Source organism: Cervus elaphus, chromosome 11 (genome assembly GCF_910594005.1).
Source record: "Cervus elaphus chromosome 11, mCerEla1.1, whole genome shotgun sequence".
NCBI classification, from domain to species: Eukaryota; Metazoa; Chordata; class Mammalia; order Artiodactyla; family Cervidae; genus Cervus; species Cervus elaphus.
The window spans coordinates 73,697,200-73,711,375 of NC_057825.1; the positions used below are offsets into that span (position 1 = coordinate 73,697,200).

General features: G+C 36.4%; 1 protein-coding gene across 2 annotated transcripts in view; it reads left to right on the forward strand.

Moving 5' to 3' along the window:
- Positions 1-14,176, forward strand: part of FBXO11 (F-box protein 11) — a 107,380-nt gene that overhangs the window by 40,035 nt on the left and 53,169 nt on the right. The gene's annotated exons all lie outside the window — the stretch shown is intronic.

Sequence of the window (14,176 nt, forward strand, 5' to 3'; positions counted from 1 at the left end):
AGCAGCCAGACTCAGGAGAGCAGATGGTGTAGATAGTCTGAAGACAGTATGCTGAAGTATTCTCTTTTGTTTGGTGAGGCTGTTCTTTTTGTTCTGAGCAAATCTTGCAATTGATTGGATGAGTCCCACCGACATTATGGAGAGCAGTCTGCTTAAACAAAGTTAGCTGATTCAATATTAATCTTGTCCAAGACGACATTTAGAATTAACCATTACAAGTCCTCCTCTTGTCAAACTGACACAGACATTTCCTTAAACCATACTGAGTTTCCAAATAAAGACAATAACAAAGTCAGACTACCACTTAATATGATACAACTATCCTGTGTACAACCAAAAACACACTAATCCTTTCCCCAGAGGAGGATGCAAACCCTGGATGTTTACTCTTCTCCTTGATGTTCCGTAACTTAAACACCGTGATGTTATTTGTATATATACTTTATATAATATAATAAAAAATATAATATACATATTATATATATAATATAATATATATATAAGAAATATATATAATAAAAAAGTCAGTATATTTTATGTTGAATGATGAAGAGATAAAGAGAGGGAAGAAAAACAAGGATGTTTACTTTATACACACACAAGCATGTTCATATCAAAATAAGAAGTACTCATAGTTATGGTCCTCATTTCTGTAACTGGTCATATGGTCATAGCTGGTACTTTTAACTACTTTTGTGCACTCCCCCTTCAGCTTTTTATTTGCCCTTCAGCAAAACTCAGCTGGTCATCATTCTATACCTTGTGTGATGACCCTAAGCCTTCATTCCTGAAGGGTCTAGGCTATTTGTGGTCCTGCCTGAATTGTGTTGTAGTAGATTTCTATTGATTTTAATGACAGGGCATAGTAGTACTAAGAGATGCCCCTGGGGATCTGTTGTATTCCATATAGACTCTTCTTTACCTCCATCTTGGAGAAGCGGTCCAGTTTTTCCTTGATCCAGTCATCCCAGCAGCCCAGTAACTCCCTTCTTGGTTTGTTGGTTCAGAAATGTGAAGAGTCCAGAATGTCCAGGTGGCAGTTTTAACTTTCAGTTCAGTGGCTTTCCTGGTGGGTCAGAGGGTAAAGCGTCTGCCTGTAATGCGGGAGGCCTGAGTTTCATCCCCAGGTCAGGAAGATTCTCTGGAGAAGGAAATGGCAACCCACTCAAGTACTGTTGCCTGGAAACTTCCACGGATGGAGGAGCCTGGTAGGCTGCAAGTCCATGGGATCGCAAAGAGTCGCACACAATTGAGCAAATTCACTTCAGTGGAATCATTGTCATGTCTCCCTGTGGAAGCATTCCTTCCTTTGGAACTGAGACCTCTAGGCCAGTAAGAGCATAAGGTCATGGAGACAGGAAGCAAAAATTTTCCTAGTGGGTCACTAGGGGTAATAGTGAGTGATGCTGCTTCCATTTCTACCCCTTGATTCCTGGATCTGTGAGTTCTGGTTATGGAAGAAATTGCACCATATAGTGGATTTTTACTTACTATGCCTTCACAACCTGCTTGGAACCATCTCCTATGTACAACTTCCATTTGATTATGCAGTGCTGCCATGCATGCCCAGCTTTGTGGCTTGGTGGGTCAGATAATGCCCAGTTCATGGTGAGCAGTGGCTCACATGGTAACCTCATGGCCCATGGTTAAACATTTAACCTCTACTAAGGCCCAGTAGCAGGCCAACAGGTGTTTCTTCAAGGAGAATGGTTAGGTACAGGGGATGGTGGGCTTCACTCCATATGCCTAAGGGCCTGTGCTTCAGTTCTCCCGTAGGGGCCAGCCAAAAGTTCCAAACAGCATTCCTGTCTGCACTGGCATTTCAAGCACCATTGGATTTGCTGGTTCATATGACTCATGTCAGAGCAGCTTGGACAGCAGCTTGGTTCTATTGCTGAGCCATCTCTTTTCTGGGTGCCACACAAAATTAGCAGGTTTGGGGTCACTCAGTAAATGAGTCAGAGTAACACCTGAATGAGTAAAGGATTACCTCCACAACCCAAAGTTTATTGTATCACTAGGCATTGGGCTGTTTTGGTTTTTGGTTTTTTAAATTGTGAGATGGGCCAGATGCAACAACTTACTTTCACTTCAGACATATCTCAAGATGGCCCACATCACTAAACCTATAGTTAAAATTCCCTGAATTTTTTTTTTTTTTTATTTTTTAATTTTATGTAGGCTGTGCAGGCTTTTCTCTAATTGCAGCAAGTGGAGGCTATTCTTTGGTTGCGGTACCAGGGCTTTTCATTGCAGTGGCTATTGTAGAGCACAGACTCTAAGGCATTTGGGCTTAGTAGTTGTGGTTCCCAGGCTCTAGAGCACAGATTCAATTAGTTGTTCCTTGGCATGTAGGATTTTCCTGGACCAGGGATCAAACCTGTGTCTCCTGCATCGGCAGGTGGATTCTTTACCATTGAGCCACCAGGAAAGCCCCTTCCCTGAATTTTGGTTGGATTTAGTTTCCACTTCCTGGTACGTAAATGTCTTACCAATGAGTCTATAGAGTAGTTGCTACTTCTGACTCACTGCTGCTGCTGCTAAGTCGCTTCAGTTGTGTCTGACTCTGTGCGACCCCATAGACAGCAGCCCACCAGGTTCTGCCATCCCTGGGATTCTCCAGGCAAGAACACTGGAGTGGGTTGCCATTTCCTTCTCGAGTCTAATGTCCCCAGTGTGATATCTTGTGAAAGCGAAAAGTGGTCAGTATCCCTCATCACCTTTAGCAAGTGGTGTTGGGAAAGCTGAACAGCTACATATAAATCAGTGAAGTTAAAACACTCTTGCATCATACGCAGAAATAAACTCAAAATGGATTAAAGATTTAAATATAAGACATGATGCTATAAAACTCCTAGAAGAGATCATAGGCAAGACATTCTTTGTCCTAAGTTGTACCAATATTTTCTTAGGTCAGTCTCACAAGGCAATAGAAATAAAAGCAAAACTAAACAAATGAAAACTAATCAAACTTAGAAGCTTTTGCACAGCAGAGGAAACCATCAACAACAAAAAAGAAAACCTACAGAGAGAAAAAATGTTTTCAAATGATGCGACCAATGAAGGCTTAATTTCCAAAATATACAAACAGCCCACACAACTCAATAACAAAAAAGAGAAACCCAGTCAAAAAATGGACAGAAGACCTAAACAGGCATTTATCTAAAGGAGATGTATAGATGGCCAAAAGGCACATGAAAAGATGCTCAACATTGGTATTTATTAGAGAAATGATGCAGATCAAAACAACAATAAGATACTATCTCACACCAGTCAAAATGACCATCATTTAAAAAATCTACAAATAGCAAAAACTGGACAGAGTATGGAGAAAAGGGAATCCTCCTACACAGTTGGTGGGAATGTAAATTGGTGCAGCCACTTTGGAAAACAGCATGGAGGTTCCTTAAAAAACTAAAAATAGAGCTGCTATATGATCCTACAGTCCTACTCTGGGCCTGTTTCTAGAGAACACTCTAATTCAAAAAGATACATGTAACCCCCAGTGTTCATAGCAGTACTGTTTACAGTCCATCAAGACTTGGAAATAACCTAAACGTTCATCAACAGATGAATGGGGAAAGAAGATAGGGCATATACATAATGGAACACTACTCAGCCATTAAAAAATTAATAAAATAATGTTATTTGCAGCAACATGGATGGTTCTAGAGATTATACTAAGTCAGAGAAAGACATACTACATGTTATCACTTATATGTGGAATCTGTGACATAAATGAACTTATTTATAAAACAGACTCACAGACATAGAAAACAAATTTATGGTTTCCCCAATGGGAAGGGAAATGGGGGGGGTAAAAATTTGAAATTAGCAGATATAACCTAAAATATATAAAGTAGATAAACAAGGTCCTACGTATAACACAGGGAACTATTTTCAGTATCCGGTAATAAACCATAATGAAAAAGAATATAAGCTTCAGCAGTACGTGAACCAAAACCTTCCAAGGTTACAGCCTGGATTTAGAAAAGCCAGAGGAACCAGAGATCTTATTGTCAACATTTGTTGGATCATAGAGAAAGCAAGGAAATTCCAGAAAAACATTTACTTCTGCTTCATGACTTTGCTAAAATCTTTGTGTGGATCACAACAAACTGTGGAACTTTCTTAAAGAGATGGAGATACGAGACCACCTTACCTGTCTCGTGAGAAACCTGTATGCAAGTCAAGAAGCAACAGCTGGAACCTTACATGGAACAACAAACTGGTTCCAAATTGGGAAAGGAGTACAACAAGGCTGTATATTGTCACCCTTTTTGTTTAACTTCTGTGCAGAGTACATCATGCAAAATGCCGTACTGGATGAATTACAAGCTGGAATCAAGATTTTTGGGAGAAATATCAAGACCCTTGGATATACAGATGATACCCGTCTAATGGCAGAAAGCAAAGAGGAACTAAAGAGCCTCTTGATGAAGGGCCAAGAGGAGATTGAAAAACTGGTTTAAAACTCAGCATTCAAAAAACTAAGATCATGGCATCCGATCCCATCACTTTGTGGCAAATAGATGGGGAAAAGGTGGAAACAGGGACAGATTTTATTTTCTTGGGTTCCAAAATCACTGCGAATAGTGACTGAAACCACAAAATTAAGACTCTTGCTCCTTTGGAAGAAAAGCTATGACAGACCTACACAGTGTTGACAGACCTACACAGTGTATTAAAAAGTGGAGATATCACTTTGCAAACAAAGGTCCACATAGTCAAAGCTATGGTTTTTCCAATAGTCATGTACAGATGTGAGAGTTGAACCACACCAAAGGATTGATGCTTTTAAATTGTGGTGCAAGAGAGACTCTTGAGGGTCCCTAGCGCTGCAGGGAGATCAAATCACTCAATCCTAAAGGAAATCAACCCTAAATATTCGTTAGAAGGACTGATGCTGAAGCTTCAATACTTTGGCCAACTCATTGGAAAAGACCCCAATGCTGGAAAAGATTGAAGGCAAAAGGAGAAGAGGATGAAATGGTTAGATAGCATCACTGACTCAGTGGACATGAATTGGGTCGAATTCCAGGAGATGGTGAAGGACAGAGAAGCCTCATGTGCTGCAGTCCATGGGGGCACAGAATTGGGCACAACTTATCAACTGAACTACAACAGATACATAACTGAATAACTGCTGTACCCCAGAAACTAACTCAACACTGCAAATCAGCTATGCTTCAACTAGGAGTGGTGTTTATATAACACATTTTTTTCAGAGTTTTTAAATTAAAACAAGGAAAAGAATGACCACTTATCACACTGTGCATACAAACTGATCCTTGTTTGGCAATAAAGAGTGATATTAAACATTTTAGAATAGTTGCCTTTGTATAAGGAGAGGAATGAAAATGGAAAATGAGGGTAAAATAAATTCAAATGGAACTTAAAATATACATAAATAAAATTGTTAAAGTCAAAGTCTCCCAGAAACTAGAATGAAAGATCAACAGTATGGGTAAGAAAAGAGAACAGTCTGTGAGGCGCAACTCTCAAAAACTAGGAGTTTCAGAAAAAGAAACTTGAGAGGAAGTAATTCAAATATAATTTGAGAATATTTCTCAAAAATAAAGGACATGGATTTGAAGATGCTGGGGCTCACCATGCATTTGTGACAGTGAGTGATAAAAGGCCCACTTTGTGGTATATCACAGTGAAATTACAGCACATCCAGAAATAAAAAGAAAAACCTAAAAGCTGTTAGAGAGGAGAGGATAGAGTCACAAACCAATGATCTTGAGTCAGAATATCACTGAGCTTCTTGAAAACAAACCTGAAAGACACAGAGCATCATGTCTTCACATTTATGAGGAAAAAATAGTTTCTAAGAACTCATTACTTAGGCATGCTCTCAAATATGGAGTGGAATAAATAATACACTTGAAATTTATGAAGAAAAATGTAAAACCGGAAAATGGACAGGTCTACATTTATAGCAATCTCTTGCAAACTTAGTAAGGATATAGAAGATTAAACAATACAATGACAAGTTTGATTTTAAAAGAACATTGTGTACATATGTAAACATAGACACACAAGTAGAACGTATAAATTATTTTTAAGCATGCAAATTTCAAATTACAAAAGTAAAATTTATCGTAGTGGAAATTTTATCAGATTTCATGAAATTAGTGTTATTGGGCATATTCTTGGACCTCAGTTTCGTTGAGAAATTAGTAATGAGGTTAAAATTATTTTTAAACATCTTCTGAACAATAACGAGTTTTTAAAAATTACATTTGAAAACTAAGTATCCAAGGCTTAAGAGACAACAAAATATCCCATATGAAATTACAAAATATTTAAAACTCTTTGGCACAGAACACCACACATCAGAAATTAATGTTGCACCTCATGTGAATGGACATTTGTTGGACTAAAAATAGCTTGTTTTTTTAAAAACTACTTATTTATTTTTGATTGTGCTGGGTTTTTGTTGCTGCACACGGGCTTTCTCTAGTTGTATTGAGTGGGGGCTGTTGTTGATTGCAGCGGCTTCTCTTGTTATGGACCACAGGCTATAGGTACGTGGGCTTCAGTGGTTGCAGTGCACAGGTTCAGTATTTATGGCACATGGACTTAGTTGCTCCCTGGTATGTGGCGTCTTCCTGGACCAGAGATCACATCTGTGTCCCCTGCACTGGCAGGCAGATTCTTACCCACTATATCACTAGGGAAGTCCGAATATGCTAATTTTCAAAAGACTGAATATAGAGGAGAAATTAATGAAAATACAAATAATGAAATCAATATATGGACCAATAGGCAAATTTCTAACAAGAGCGATTAAGGGGGAAAAGATACAAATGAGCAGTATTTAAGACAAAGAGGAATATGATCACAGATACAGTAAAAAATGTTAAGGGTTCTTGGTCAGTAATATTAACTAGATACTAAAGAAACGAAGATCATGGCATCCGGCCCCATTACTTCATGGCAAATAGAAGGGGAAAAGGTGGAAGTGGTGACAGATTTCCTCTTCTTGGGCTCTAAAATCATTGCGGATAGTGACTGTTGCCATGAAATCAGAAGGCGATTGCTTCTTGGCAGGAAAGCTATGACAAACTGAGACAGTGTGTTGAAAAGCAGTGACATTACTCTGCTGACAAATGTCCATATAGTCAAGGCTGTGGTCTTCCCAGTGGTCACGAGTGGTTGTGAGAGCTGGACCTTAAACAAGGCAGAGCTCCAAAAAATTGATGCCTTTGAACTCTGGTGCTGGAGAAGACTCCTGAGAGTCCCTTGGACAGCAAAGAGAACAAACTAATCAATCTTCCCTGAATACTCATTGGAAGGACTGATGGTAAAGCTGAAGCTCCAGTATTTTGGTCACCTGACGCGAACAGCCACTCATTGGAAAAGTCCCTGATGCTGGGAAGGATTGAGGGCGTCAGAGGATGAGATGACTGGATGGCATCACCAATGCAGTGGACGTGAACTTGGACAAACTTCAGGAGATGGTGAGGGACAGCGAGGCCTGGCATGTTGCAGTCCTTGGGGTTGCAAAGAGTTGGACACGACTGGGCGACTGAACAACAACAGTCAGTTATAAGGTAATATCTTTGTATGGTGACAGATAGTAACTGGGTTTATCATCATAATCATTTCATTATGTACCGAAATAGCAAGTCACTATGCTGTGCACCAGAAATGTAGTGTTGTCAGTCAGTTATCCTTAAAACAAGCAAACAAACTGAAAAAGAGGTCAGATGTACGGTTATGAGAGGCAGGGTTTGGAGGAATGGGGAGTTGGATGAAGGTGATCAGAAGATACAAACTTCCAGTTATGAGGCAAGTTGAGTATTAGGGATGTAGTGTACAACATGATTAATTTGATGAACACTGCTATATGTTATATATGAAAATTGTTAAGAGAGTAAATCCTAAGAGTTCTCTACACAAGGAAAAAATGTTTTTTTCTTATAGTTTGTACCTACATGAGATGATGGATGTGTTCAGTAAACTTATTAGGATGATCATTTCATGGTGTATAAGTCTTATCATTCATTATACTGTACACCTTAAACCTATACAGTGCTGTATATCAATTATATCTTAGTAACACTGGAAGAAATTTAATTTCATGAATATTTTGTCAGTAAATTTGAGTCTTAGATGCTTTTTTTTTTTTTTTTAGAAAAATGCAATTGACAAAATTTCCTTAGAAATAACACTGATAAATTAATCATCAATAATGCTAAATAGAAAACAGAAACAAATTCCCGTGTACCAACTCCCCTACCAAAAAGTACACCAAACTCCCAAATTTTATAGTTTTAGAGAGTTGTCCATTTTACAAAAATAATCTTTCAACAATTTCTAGAACATCTGTCTACTATATATAATAATTAAATAATGTAAAAGTCTTTAATACCAAAAGCAACTTATGACAGTATAAGGAAAAATATAACTTAATCTTATGAACAGGGATGCAAAAATCTTAAGACATCAGCAAGTTAAACTCAATTTACATTAACAAGAATACATCACAGTCAAGTGAGGCTAATCCCAGAAATGCAGTTGGTTTATTTATAAAAAAAACTCTTAATGTAACCTGTCATTTCTAACAAAGGAAAAAAAAATTTATTCATTGAGCAGATATTGAGCATCTACCAGAAATTAGGCACTATTAATTGTGTAGTAATGTACAAACCAAGTCTTGTTTTTGTGGAACTTAGAATCTAGTGTTAAGACAAATGATGTTAGATATGATAAATGCTATGAAGAAACATAATGCCAGATAAAGGGAGTGGAGAGTGATAATTTTTGCCAATATTCATTTACACATTAAATACAAGTCCTCAATCTCTCCATCTCTGTTCTGCTTTAATCTTTTTGGTGTCTACATTTTCCTAAGCACAGTTTGAAGACATCTACTGTAAAAAATAATCAGACAATTAAATAAATACTCCTGTACAGAAGATATGGTGATAGCTGCCATGATATTTTGTCCGTCAAAGTCTGTCTTGTAATGACTCTTTTTTTTTTTTTGACTCTGTCTTTATCAATTGAAGCTTCAGAGTTTGAAATTTAGAATTTCCTATTGTCTAGGAAATGATAATAAATGTATGGAAAACTTGACATTGAAAGACTGCCCGTATATATGATTTCTTTTTTACATAGAACAACTTAACTTTGATTTCTCATGGGAAGGATTAAAGGAAAAAAAGATAAGCTGTTTTCCTAACTTATTAATTAAATATTGTAGCATGGTGTTTTTTAGCGTAGTTTTAAAGTCATGATAAATATGCATCTGGGATTTAAGTTTAATTTCAACATAGTGATAAATGAAGCAAAAGTTATTTAAATTAATTTCACAGAAAGACCTATTTTAATCCCAGATAAGCAGTCTCACACATGCATCCCTGTAAGTCATTAATGGGTGAATAACTGTAACTTTATTAAAAATTTGTATATACTCCCAAAACAACCCTAAGGCTTATTAGAGTTCCATAGTATAGCACTGTATTTGAAGGACAACAGTTACTTCAGAAAAATCTGACCTATATAATTGGATTTTGGGAGGTCTTCTTGGATATGTCTTTTGGTTCCCTTTGTTTAATCCCTACAAAAGAACTAAACTTCTGCTTTGACTTCATTAAAATACTGCTTAACTAGGAGCTGTTGCTGAAAATGCTTCCTAAAGTAATTTTTATGTTTATATATTTTGAATAACTTAAAAAGCAGACTTTTAGGCATAAGATACAATATATTTTAGGGCTTCCCTAGTGGCTCAGATGCTAAAAAATCTGCCTGCAATGCAGGAGACCTGGGTTCAATCCCTGGGTTGGGAAGATCTCCTGGAGGAGGGCATAGCAGTCCACTCCAGTATTCTTGCCTGAAGAATTCCGTGGACAGAGGAGCCTGGCAGGCTACAGTCCATGGGGTCACAAAGAGTTGGACATGACTGAGCGACTAAGCACAGCACAGTGTATTTTAGGTCTGTTCTGTCAGCCTGCTAGTTTACCTCAAGATTCCTTGCTCCCATAAAATCAGGGAGTTTTGTTTGTTTTTAAGGTGCTTAAGACAGCTAGGGTCAAGAATTGGACAGCTTCCAAAAAGATGTGTGCGTAGAAATCTTTCACTTTCATCTCACCCAAACGTTTCAGATTTGCAGCCAGCAAACTGATTTGGTGAATAGAATGCCTTATTCTATACAGTGTTCCTAAAAAATAAATTCAGTTGGTTTCCAATATTTTAAATGTGAGATTCCACATAATCTTGATTCTCAGGTTCCTTCATCATCTGATATCACTGACTTGAATTCCAATATGGCAGCCATTGGCCAAGGTCTTAACATTGGGTAAGAATTGCATGAGCCATAAACTCTCCAGTTCTCTTTATCGTCCACCATTTTAATGTTTCACTTCACTTGCTTCTTTACTTGCAGCCTTTATAGGCATTTAAATATATGACCCTTGGTAAATAATTTACTGACTCATATGAAGAATCTTTAAAAATTGTTTCTTTTAATTGTGGCATGAGAAACTAATACAACTGGGATAAACTAAATGGCTTTTCTAAAAGCCTTGAATTTGGGTAAACATTGGCATCTCTCTTTCCCAGAAACTGTACCGTCTTTAGGAGAATATGCAGGTACAGAGGTATAAATATGTATTAATGTATTCTTTCTTTATTGACCTACTCAAAGCATTTGATGTTGATTCCCCTGGAGTCTGGTAGTTTCTACAGGAAGAATGTTGGTGAATTCAGTGATGTTTGATAAGGTTCTAACTTTGTTGAGTTGATTATATGACTATTAAAATTAATTTTCAAGTTCGTATCACTAGAAAGTTTTTAACGTTTTTCTGTGTCATCAGACAGGTACTTGGGGTAGTCATTTATACTGCTTATTAAATATTTTTGGCTCTGCACCATCTGGCACTTTCCGACCCCTCTGTCATTGGGCTATGTGTACAGTTCTGGCCAAAGAATTGTGAATGGAAATGAGCGTGTCACTTCCAAGTCAATCATTTAATTGCCAGTATGAGGTCTTCCAGAGCTCTTTTCCTTGTACTGCTGCTGCTAGTATTGTTTCAGGGAATGGCTTTTCGATAAGTCTGAGTTCCAGAGGAGAACAGTTATGTAGAGCAGAGGTCTTCAGCAACCAGATAGACAGGTAAAATGAGTTAGAAATAAATCTTTGTTGTTTTAAGCTAAAGATTTTTTGGAGTTCATTACTGCAGCTTTTGAACAAGCCTATCTGACTGATTCTACACTGTACCAATAAACTGAAGAAAGAATGATGTAATTAACAGTCAGCAATTAATTAAAGGCAGCTGTGTTAAAATCTGTACGCTGCAAACTGTTAGAAGATTGTTTTTAGTCTTTTGGGTAATTTTTATTTGTAAGTTGTGTCATCAGAGGACATAATTTTTAGAAATTGTAGCTCAGCGTACACATGAAAGATATGTCAGGGAGCATGGAACATTTTGCAGAGTCAGCACAGTTTTAAGTATATAAAAATAATCAGAAGATGATCAAGATTTATCATAGAGAATCCTGCGTACCATCAGTATGGTGTGTGTGTGTGTTTTCTCAAGAGTAGCGTGGAGCTGAAAGGTTTTAAACAGCCTTGCTAGATAGATTACAGATATTTGTGACAACGTAATTTTGTGATATGGTTTTAGATCCCATGTCATACAACACCCTTCTTTTGTAGATGTTGTATGTTATAAAAGATGAGATAAAGAATGTGTTTGATTAACTTTGTACATTATTTTTAAGTTTTAAAATACTATTTTGATTTCCTTTTCCCAGCTTATATTTTTCTCAGCACTCTTTGCCAACATTGTTTTCCTTTTGCTTCCTCATTGTCCCCTTCTTTGTTACATTTAATCCTCACAGTGATTGTAAAAAGTAGGTATTTTTCTGCCACTTTACAGTTGTGGAGACAGGCTTGGTGAGGTGAAGTAATCTGCCCAAAATCATGTTGTTGCAGAGCCTGGAATTTGAACACGGGTCTTAAATGTATTTAAGATTCTTGTTCAAATGTATAGAATGTTTTTACTTTGTGTTATTATTAATTAAAATAATTACTGTCTGAATTGACAGGAAGCCCAAAGTAATAGTTGTTTTAAAAGATAGAAGTTTATTCTTTTCTGATGTGGTGACAGTTTAGAGGTGAGCCTCTAAGGTTGGTGTGAAGGCTCCACCATAACATATTAGGGACCTGGGCTCCTATTTTATTACTCCACTATCCATAAATATGTGACTTTATGGGTCAAAATATCTGCTTATGTTCCAACATTCTACCTAGTAGGAAGCAGAAAAGGTAAAAAAGGACCCTCTTTTCTTTCCTTTAGAATCTATCCCAGAAGTCATGCAAGCCACTTCTGTTTATATCTCAACGGCCAAAACTTAGTCAGATGGTCAGCTTGACAGTAAGAAATATGGGCTGTATTCTAGATGGTCATCTGCTCAGCTAAAAATCTAGGGTCTGTCATAGACAAGGTGAATAGATTTGAAGTGTTAGACATTTCTGTCACAGTTGTAATCAGTTGTTTCAAATTGTTTTTTCTTAGCTATTTAACAGACACTTATTTTATACAATGGAAAACTGTATTGATTTTTGTGTCCATTTACAGGTTAGAAAAATATTACTCTAAATAAAGAATACCCAGGTGTTTTGTTTGTACATAGGAAAGTCTGAAAGTGTTAGCTTAATATTTTACTTTAAAATGTTACTGACAAATGAGAAAAACACGTTCTGTCTCATGTAGCAAATAGAATGTGATTAATAATATATGTAGACTGAATGTGAATCTAAAAAGTAGAATTAAATTTTAAGGCTTTGCTTCTTTTACTTCCACTGCTAGTGGGTCAAAATACCTAATTGATACGCATGTCATTCCCCTAGTTCACTAGTTCACTAGATGAGTGTTTCACCTAACCTCTTAAAAGAACTTTTACTCATCTTGACAGAAGACCCTATTGCTTATAACATAATGATAACATAAATGATTTATTAATTCTGGTGTACTTATTTAAATATTTATGCAGTCACTGTCTTTAATTATGAGTTTTTCGAAGGTAGTTTCTCTGTCTTTATGTCCTTTCTCATGAAGTAGTATCAGTACTTAAGAATTTTTTTAAAAATTTAATGACTAGGAATGTTTAAGATGGATTCTGTTTAGCCATCTTAGTTGTGGTAGTCTTATAAACTGAAGATCAACACAGTCACATGCCTTTGTAAGCATGACCAAATTATCAACTTTTAATTCTTAAATGAAAAATTACAACAAATATGCTTATGTAAATTGGTTCTCATTTGTTCAAAACACCTAGTGACATCATAAGTCCAGCTTTAGGTTTATCTCTATGCTCTAGTAGAAGATGCTGTATTTCTTCAAAGTCGGCCAATACCTTTGAATATTTTTGTACCACAACCTCCAAATAATAGGTATACAGAAAATTGTGTAAAACTTTTGAAATAAAATTTTAGCTTTTACTTAGGTACTTCATAAATTAGTAGCTGTTTATAGATCCTTAGTTTTGAACAGTTTATTAAACGAGTGCCCATATGATTTGATTATAGGTTTCACTTAAGTTTTCTGTAGCTGTATTATTTCAAAGCCTTGTAAATGAGCTATCTAAGAACATTTGTGGAAATTAGATTTTCATTTAATTTGGTTCTGTATTAGTCTTAACAGCAGAACATTGTGAAATCAGCTATGTAGTGATTATTCTTGACACAAATGTGTGAATAAAAGTATTTAATAATTAACTCATTAGCTTTCCTATGGTATCAGCAGGTTTACAGCATTTTAAAGTTGAGACAGTTTCTTATTGAGCTAATTTAACAACAGTATCTTGATTTTATTTTCTATATTGAAACACGTTTGAAGGCAAAGAGAATAACAGAAAGCTAGTGTAAGTCTCAAACTAATTCTTTTATATTTGTTATTAAATAACATCAGTATGCTTGGTGCTGTGATAATCACTGTTAAAGGATGATCCAAAGAAAGAATTATACATATGTGCATTTTTTTGAAATTTGTACATGCATTTTTATAATGAGATTGCTCCATAGATTGGGTTTTGATTCTCATTTTTCCCTTTTCTTCCCAGTTCTAAAGATCAGTCTGGTTTGTTAAATTCCTTTTGAATTTCAAATTATTACTTTTCAAGTCCAGTGGCTTTCAACCCTGGTTGTTCATCATGAACA